The following is a 9763-nucleotide window of genomic DNA, read 5'->3' as shown; positions in this document are numbered from 1 at the left end:
GAAGACGTAACTCTTGATTGCTGGAAATAGAATGAACTGCAACATCGGAAATTGTGCCTCCACGAAGAGTCGAATTCACCTCGCTGCTTAGCAGCCAGTAAAAACACAGCGACTTCGGAGCTGGCTTCCACAGATTATTCATCTCGCGTTTTGGGCTCGTTAGGAGGAACACCGGATGACCGCTCGTAAATGCAGCTCGCATTCTCTTTTCCTTCGGCCCATGTAGGAGACGTCCGGGGCTTTTCTTTGGCCTATCGCTCAGAGGTGGCACAAGGGAATCTCTTATGCCCGGTGTTTTTGACAGACCTGAAACGAGCCGTGCACTCGTTCCGAGACCACGCTTTTCGTATTCATGTATGCGGCCACGCCCCGGTAGTGCAGTACCGGGCCCGCTTCTTGCCGGTGTCTGGTCTACTTCATTAGCGCGGGGTGAACGAGCATATGCGCTTACCGGGTCTTTACATACATGAGCTAGCGGGGGCCCACCTCTACGGTGATCCTCGTCTTCGTTGAAACAATATTTCGTCTCCAGAATGGATCAACGAGAATGCGGTCCGATATTTTCTAACGAAACTGAACCGAAAGCAGAGTAAATCGAATTCAATGGAAAATCGACAATTTCGCGTTCAAGTTAAGGGATATTTTTTGTTTAGGCTAATGGAGATTTTTTTTCATTTTCTTAAAGTTCCAAGCATGCAGAATATTACGTCAATGTAGCGATTGAAGATTAGAAAATCTCACTTGATCAAAGATAAAGGTTATCTTAAAACTTTTATGTTTTTTATAAAAATAACATTTTTTAACGATTTCGTCACGTAATGTCCGGAACTATACATCTGATTTACGCCAATTTTTACAGAGAAACTCTGCATAGAGTATTCTACAAAGTAGCCTACGATTTTTTCGATATATCAATTATTTAATTTTTTATAAGCATTTAAAGTTGATTTTTTGGGATAGAAATAGCGTTTTTTTCTTCGAACCGCGGCCATTTCTACAATCATTAAAATTTTTGAAAAAAAAACTCGTACGCTACATCTTAAATAATAATTTCTTGTTTACGAATCAATAACGTTCTTTTTTTTAATTTTGACGTTCAGTTCTCAACATCTATCAAAACTCGACGAATAATTTCGTACGATCCTTATTTTTAACAAATCGAAAAACAAAGCTCCGAAGCTCGCATTCGCATTCTCTTAGACAGACTAAATCTGTTACTCAATAATTACCGACAAAAAAAACAATTCTCAAACGCTACCTATTTCTTAACTCCCCGGGGTGGTGTCCCCCCTCAAGAGAAACCAGCGGCAAGCAATATTAAGCGTAATTAAACGAAATTAAAAATGCAGAAGGGAAAGTGAGGATGTTCGCACATAATTATTACTTATAAAGTACCCGTGCGGTAATGCTCGTATGCGGTTCCAAGACATTTAGCAATTTATGAACATCTTTATAACTGTACTTCCCATTCGATATGTATATTTTAATTGCTGTACAAGCGCTACTCTAGTTGGACATCGTCGGCGTTTTCTGTAATATTTCTCTAATTAATTTACAATTGCCTGCGATAAGTGCCTACGATTTCTGGGTAACACCATGTTTACCCAATTTGATCTCCTCGCTTTCTAACGGCGTTGTAGCGTTTAATGTAATCGAGTAAATAATATTTGTGGAGTGTTCATTATATCGCTGATTGGGCACAGAGGCGCGCGTAATCAGAGTGCGCATTTAATCAGCCGGGATCGCTTCGATGTTATCCTGGTGTGGAAGGTGTAATTGATGAATTACGGGTGCCTGGTGGCGCGGGATCGCGCAATAGGGTACCATCTTTGTCTTTTACGAGCATTTCCGTTGGTAAACGCGCGCTGCCGGCTAGAGGAGGAGGAGGAGGAGTAGGCGACTCGCCGGTATTCGTCAGTCAATTTATCTTCGCGACCCCGTTTCGGAGCGTTACGAAAATCCGCATTATCCGTATTGTTAGGAGCGCATCGTCACGACAGGTCGCACGGGTACCCGTGTGCACGAGCCGCGAAGTTCCGTTTTCCAGCGGCGCTCGTGAAAGAAACCGCTAGCTTGTGCAGCGAAGGATGCATCTGGCGCGAGGTCCCGGCTCGTCCTTGTCGATTCCGTCGCCGGAAACGCAGCCTCTTTACACACCCCGCCTGCTCCTCCCTGCCGCTGTTTGCTTCCGGTAACCGGCAACAACCGGCCAGCGAGGAAGCCACCGCCGATTGGTCCAGGTAAGAAGAACGCGCGCACAATGCCGTGTCTAGAACCGTATCTAGGACGAAGGCTCGTGCCTGCAGTTCCAACACCACCATCCCCCTCGTCGGATCCTCGTCGAATCCTCGTCGAATCCTCGTCGAATCCTCGTCGAATCCTCGTCGTTTCGGTTTCCGACGGATTCGACCATCATCCGAATATATTAGCTGAAACCGCCGTCCTGCCGGACCTACGTCGAAGTCACGACCATTCGGAGAAACTCAGGATGCCGAGCACAGATGATAACTCACGGATAGCGGACACATTTGCCAACGGCCGAATGACGGTGTTTAGAACCCCTTAGATATTGTTTATCAAGCTTTTTGAATGTACGGACAAAGGTTGAGGAACTTTGCATATCGTTAACCTTTGCGCAAAACTTGATGTTTTAACAAATATGCGTCCTATTAAATTAAGAGTATATATTATTGCGAAGCATGTACGACGACATTGTTTTATTCAGTGCATACGAGAAATACAAGAAGATAGAAACGAAATTAAAAATTGAAAGATTATAAAAACATGAAATTCATATTTTTTTACTTTTCTAGTACCTTAATTAAGGTACAGGTAATTCGATGTGCGAAAAGGCATCGAGCCAGGTCTTATCTAAACATCGAAACTATCACAATATGTCCAAATTATTTATTCTGATAAAACTTACTATATAAAAACTCAAATTGTGAATCAATCCATTAAAGAAATATCTGTTTCCAGGCAGCATTGAAACCTGCTAGCATCCACTGTTTCAACGACGAAAGAAAGTGAATGAGCCACCGCGGGCAATCCTCGAAGACAATCTAATCTGCCATTCATCAATTCGCGTTCTGCAGCTGGTTCTCGATCAATTAACGCGAAGGAGACCTCTCGACGGTGTGTCGCCGTGGCCTGAAGCAGGGGCCGAGAAGTTTCCGTGGAACAGCGCAATTGAAAGTGTAAGGAGGCCGGCCGCGCGGCGGCGGCGCGGCGACCAAAAGGATGTCCAAACGGAATCAGGATCGGCATGGGCATAGAACCGTGCCCCAGGCAGCCTCGTCGACATCCTGCCTCCGCCAGGATTGCGACACTCTCCGTGGCTCGTGCACGGAGAACACACGGTGCACCGGCAGCGGAAGGAGATCTTGCGCAATCGGCCGCCCATTGTCTCAGGATCCTCCTTGTCGGGGTCGGCTTCGACGTCGTCTTCGCAGCTAGCAATCTTTCCTGCGGTACCAGCGAAATTTAGTAACCGTCGAGTTCGACATATTCGATCGGGCCAGAGGGCCGCGAGTTCGAAATCGCGATGCTCCCTGGGACAATGAAATCTTTAATAGCAGGTGAACATAGGTCAACGAAACGATCAGGGGACGACGATTTGTCGTCGGTTGCATCGACGGTCGTGACAACGAGCAGTATGCACAAGGGAAATTGAGTGGTAAAAATCTTTTGGTTACGATGTATCGGTATTCATTAACGCAAAGATTTAATATAACTTTAAAAAGAGAATATTGAACATTTGAATGTAAGAAGTTAATAAATTTGATACAAAGTTAATAATACATGAACTGTTTATAAAATTAGCAGTAATAAATTTTAAGAAATTATAATAATAATAAAGAATGAACAAACCCTTTTCTTAACGCTGACTCAAGTGTTCGCATGTCATCTAAAATAGCTGACTCCCGTCTGATCTTCCTTCCACATTTTTTATTAAATAACCGTCAATTTCATTGAAATCACTTGTAATCCATATATCAAACAAATCCGAACCTTTTATTTTCAAGGCAGATTCCAAATAAAAAGTACGGTTGCTTATTAAAAAATATATTAAGTCTATAATATATTCACGATATTTTTTGCCGTTTTTGAAATATGTTGATGTGAAATCTTTTTCTGCAGGTAATGAATAAAATGTTAGGATTCGTTGGAAGAAACAAACAGGGTAAAAATCTCAGTATCTTCCATTATACAGAATTTTTATAAATTCTCGAACAACAAGACAGGGATGACCGCTTAGTCCACATTCAAGTTCTTCCAAACAATCTCGATCTATCCTTAGATTCTTATTGCTTCTCCAATAGCCATAAACGATTATAAGAAATATTAGACAGATTCAAAAATATTGAGGATAGAAATGAATAATTGCATCGTGCATGAAAGTTATCGAGACATTATTATTGCATAATTGCAGCATGCGTAAAAATCATTAATATATCATTATTTCATAATTGTATTATACGTAAAAATCATTAATATATAATTATTTCATAATAGTATCACGCACAAAAATGATCGATGTACGAGTATTCGTATCAATGGGCATCCTAGCAAGTACTTTCTGCAAACAAATATGTCCCGTATCGTGATAGACACAACAATATTGATCGATGTACATCTGAACTGTGCAACGGCGGCGACATTGGTCCGTCGAACGGAGACGCGAACACGATGTATGTATTTCGTATTAGCTGCGGGGTATTGCAGGGTCGGCAGTCGCGCGAGGTAATCCCGGCGAAGGTGCCCGATTGCCACACTGTTTCCTCCGCGCGCAATTTTACATCCGCGCGTGGTGGATACGGATGTGGGACGACCGGCAGGAAAGCCAGCAACTCACCAGCCAGCCAGCCAGCCAGCCAGTAAGAAATCTATGAATCATCCGGCCGAGGCAGTGATACACATGGGGCAAACAATCCTCGGACACATCTGCCCGCCACGCCGCGCCAAGAGTCCACACCGAAACTCGTTTGCGCCGATTCGCGCCAGTTTCCCGCGTGGGAGGATTACGTAAAAGGCTGACCTCAAGGAAACACGCGGCGCAGGTAAATAGGTGCACAAACGTCGGCCGGCTACGTGCCTCAAATCCTAAAATTCCGCTAATCAACTTCCGACGAAAGCGACCGGCCGGTTGCCATTTAGCTCACGGACCACCTCGCCTTTCTAACGGCTCTAATCGTCGACGTTTTTCCGCGATCGACGTGTCCCGCGCCGGCCAGCGGATTCTCTTTTACGTTGCTAATTGTCGCGCCGTTTTTCATTTTCACTTCGCTTGTACGCTCGCTTCTCCACTAAAAAGCTAATTGCGCGACGGACCCGTCCTCGTTACCGGTCAAATGGCACCGCTAATTAGACCAATTTGTGACATTTCCTAATGACGTCTTCAAGGTGGTCCCAGCCCCGCTGGAACCCCGACCGGGGCCCGCGCGCGGTACCCGTAATTGAGACGTGCCCCATGCGGCGGCGAATTATTTGAATGCGTCCGAACGAATGCGCCGCTCCGGGACGCTCTGGACTTTCTAATGGTATGCTTAAATAATAACGATGTTCGTTTCGTGCCGGGGCACTGACGAGCTCGCTTCGTTCTTCCAAACAATGTCTTCGAGAAACCCCTTGCTCCTCCAGCCACCTTCGCAAACCCTTTGGAATATGCTTCGTAGTTCGACGAATTCGTATGAGCGATAGTTTTATTTAGATCTCTGTGGTAATGATGATTTTGAACGGTTGACCGTATGATAAGAAAAAAGAGAACTTTGTTTTTCTAGAAATTAATTTGCCTGTTTGAAAACTGTTGCGGCGAAGACAAAAAACAGCCACGGTTTTGTTAAAGTCATAATTAAACTGCAGAACATTTTGAGAAGAATTTAAGGATTCGATTATGTTATGATTATTCATACTCATTTTCGTGCTACCAAGCAGGAGAACTCAAAGCTTGTATCGCTTCGTAAAAATGTCAAGAATGAATTTAGACTTTATTTAAACGTTTCCTCTTCTGTGAAAAAGTCTTTGTAATTCCAACAACATTAAAATAAAAAAACATGAAACACGTCGTTTTGACCAGCTCGATAGGTTTAGGATTAAAGTGCATAGTCATAACATTTTTTTGACTCGACTGTCACGACACCGATGCGTGATTAACAAAATTATTTACTCAGATTTGAAAATGAATTTGTACACTGATCTTCCAAATTCGATCGCGATCCGTAAAACGTAAGAATATTAAAAATGTCATACAACCTAACCGTTCAATATTCTAATTCGATTAAAAAAAATACTCCAACGTTATGATATTTTGCGATGGCCGGCCTGGCAGTCAAAGTGTTAAAGAACTCACGCTACATACAAGTAATTTGATAAAACATGAAATTTAAGTTTTATGATCGAATCCTCATAAAATTGTTGATCGCCCGCGATATTTTACATCGCGGCTCTACATAAAACCGTAGATCTATTAACCCCCGACGCCGGCACCGTATAAGGAAATCTAATTGTGCCCGAAGTAATTTATCGCAACTATACCATGTAATAATAAATAATACCGTACAACTTTTTATTATCGCATTTATATGATAATAGAGTTATGTTAATGTCATATAATTAATGCCATAACGTTGATATTATCAAGATTATAACGTTGTTGTTCGTACAGACGGAGGTGCTAAAAAAAAAAAAGGAAATCGCTAGAAATTCTATGATCGGCAAGCATTCGGGGTTGAAGAACGAAAGGAGCAGCCTCTCTCACCGGACGCGATTCGATAAATCTCCGTTTACCGGGCCGGTCTCGCGTGCATGGGCCGTGAATAGCGTGTAATTCGCGAATCAAGCATAAAGTGTCGCGCGCTTTAAAATCAATTACTCATCGGCGGGGCGTATGGGTAACGCGTACCCCGTCGCGGAAGGGGTCTCTAACGATCCCCGTGTTTTCCGCGGGGACCACACGCGCCGCGGCGGGCCCGCGTGTTCACGGTGCCTAGGCACGATCGCGTAAAGTATCAATCTAGCGTTAGGGACTTGACCCCTCTCGCGCACACGCATTTATATGGGGCCCCTTTGCGCTCGGGGATCCGCGCTCGCCGGCCAAAGACGATTCTATTTATGCGTGCAACCGACGGGCCCAGGGGTTAATGTGGTGATATTACTCACGGGATATACTTACCGAGCTAAGTCGATTAGCGGCGGCAAAGTCCGGGACGAGTTTTGCGGTCGAAAGCGGTGCCTAACGCCTGTGAGACCCGGAGCGGTGCCGAGCGGTGCCGAGCGAGCGGTGCCGCGGCGCGTCGCGGCCGTGCCGTATCTCGTGGAGGGTGGCCGTGAAACCGAAAGGGACAAAGCGGACGAAACTAGTTTCTCCGGTCTCCTTCTCCGTCCATCTTTCTCTGCCGCGAGGATCTAGACCTTTAACCGGTCATCTAGCAGTGCCAGGATTCCGTCGCACTTGTCTGGCGATCCTCCTTCTTCGGGAAACGGTCGTGCCGCCGTCCGCTTGCCGCGGACCTACCGGCCCCTCGGTTTTCGACTTTCTCAAGCGGCCGCAACGAGCGACGACCACGCGCGACCCCAGCTTATTCCACATGCAAATACGACGTCCGCGAGCTAATAGATTCTCACCGATAGATTGATGAACAACCGATTCCCTGCGCCGCGTGCACCGCGCCGAGTAATTACAACGTTTCGCGATGTGTAATCGAATAGCGTCATCAATCCGCGTCCGGTGGCCATTGAATAGGATGTAATACTGTTATTATAATATTATTGGAAAAAGCCTGACATTAATCATCGCGGTCTTTAATGCCCCGAGTAAAGTGGATTCCGAGGATATTTACGATCTACGAAAAAGGCTGTGATTGCATGTTTGCCAGACGCTTGTAAACGAACTCCTTTTTCAGCATCTTTCGGTCCCATAGATTTACGGTATCTTTTAATTTTAATAATAACGATGATCCGACTTTATTACGCCATTGTCGGATAATGGGCGCCCGCGACGCGGGGAAAGAAATGGAGACTCTTATGCATAATACGGCTGGTGCGCGGATTTTTTTACGATCACGACCGAAATGTGTGGATCGGACGACGCGGAATGGTAAAAACACGCGTGGCATTCCAAAGACGGTGTTATCGTTTTCGGATCGTTAAGATTTAATCCGAAATAAAGCATGCGTCTACGTATCGTAGAATTACTAACATCTCTGTGCTTTTGGCAGACGAGTCCACGGATCGGTAATAATGATAAAATTGCATTACGTGCGCAGTTTCGTTCGCCTAGCCGCTTCGAGGTGTTCCGACGAGGCTGCGCATCTGTGTGCGTGAAAGAATAACGTGTAACTGCTAGTTGACGATAAAAATCGGTATTCGAACGATTCGTCACGTACGAATTACCGTCTCGTGTCCCGTCGTCCTTATGCATGTCGTCGCGTCAAATGCTATGCAAAACCTTCTTTGCATAAAGTGACCTGAATCGGATTTAACGTGAGGGATTACGGCCAGACCGGAGATATAGTTATAAATACCTCTCTGTCAAAATAAAGAACGCACGGTGCACTGAAAATCCTTCGGAGGACATTAATTCTGCGCCGAAGCACGAACGAATGCGTTCCGTGCCCCGCAAAAAACTCCTCTGCGACCTTTTGCTCCGGCATAAAGATTCCTTAATCAGACTTCACAACGATTTACCCTGAACGAGTACCTTTAAGCTCCGTTTAACGTCAAATCGACGAAATGTCTCCGAACATCTTCTTGAAAAATAATCGAATCCTTCGGTCATATTTTATGAAAATATGAATTGAACTGAACGAATAGTTCGCAAGCTCGTTGGACATTCGAAAAATGGATTGCTTAGGTGGGTGACACAACCGTGAACGCCCGAAAAAAGGCATCCCGAGACTAGCTTCGGGATCTCCGACGGAGATACTTTCATCCTCATTAATCTTACCCGAACCGGTCGTCTTAATTACATTCCCAATTCTGTCAGCCGCGATATTCTTTTGAGCCACCGACAACTCGTACGACGTGTCAATAATCTTTATCCCCCCCTCTCTCTCTCTCACTCTATCTATCTATCTCTCTCTCTCTCTTTCTCTCTTGCTCTCTCTTTGTACGATAGTTCCGGGTTCGGGAGTTTTCCATCGTCGAAGAGACATAGATCATCGAGGATCGAGAGAATCACACGTTTTTATCCGGCGTATGGTTGCAGGTTCAGAGAGCACCGGTCGCATCTGCCAGCAGCTAGTTCTCGGCGGCCGTACGGTACTCCGGGAGTAGGCAATAAAATATATCTTCCAACGGCGTGATTATACTGACGAGCCCTAAATATTTCTCCTCGCGGCTTCCTTTCGATCTCTCGGAATGCGCCGCGTCCTTTCGTTGGTCTTTTCACGAGACGAGAGCCGGCCTCCGGTCTCTCACTCCTGCCATTCTATTCCCGCCGTTCGTTCCCTTTCCTTTTCTCCCCCCGGGTGGTGGTGAATACATCCTCGCGCTAACGAATTTCGTGTCGGTGGCCCCCGGAGCCCTTCTAATCCTGACTAACGCGCGCGCGAGCCGCTCGAGGCCGAGGCGCTAGGACGCCACGATGATGGTCCAGGGCATATAAGTCCTTCGAGGTCGACCCTCGAAAACCGATCCCGAAAGAGGGGAGAGGGTAGCCCGCTGGCTAGCTGCCTCCTGACAACGTCTTTATCGGCCCCGATCTCTCTCTCTGCCTCTTCCCTCCGGCCGGTGCCCGCCGCTTAATAGCGTCCATAAAGTTTCA

General features: G+C 45.6%; 1 long non-coding RNA gene across 1 annotated transcript; it reads right to left on the bottom strand.

Moving 5' to 3' along the window:
• Nucleotides 1-2702: 2702 nt before the first annotated feature.
• LOC143260392 (uncharacterized) lies at nt 2703-7709 on the bottom strand. Its single transcript, XR_013034538.1, has 2 exons — nt 7172-7709; nt 2703-3465 (listed from the first exon to the last, which is right to left on the bottom strand). It is a non-coding gene; the product is annotated as an uncharacterized LOC143260392 (long non-coding RNA).
• Nucleotides 7710-9763: the final 2054 nt, after the last annotated feature.

Source organism: Megalopta genalis, chromosome 12 (assembly GCF_051020955.1).
Source record: "Megalopta genalis isolate 19385.01 chromosome 12, iyMegGena1_principal, whole genome shotgun sequence".
In the NCBI taxonomy this organism is placed as follows: Eukaryota; Metazoa; Arthropoda; class Insecta; order Hymenoptera; family Halictidae; genus Megalopta; species Megalopta genalis.
The sequence above is the reverse complement of the archived record's forward strand: the minus strand, read 5'-3'. Positions and strand labels throughout refer to the sequence as shown.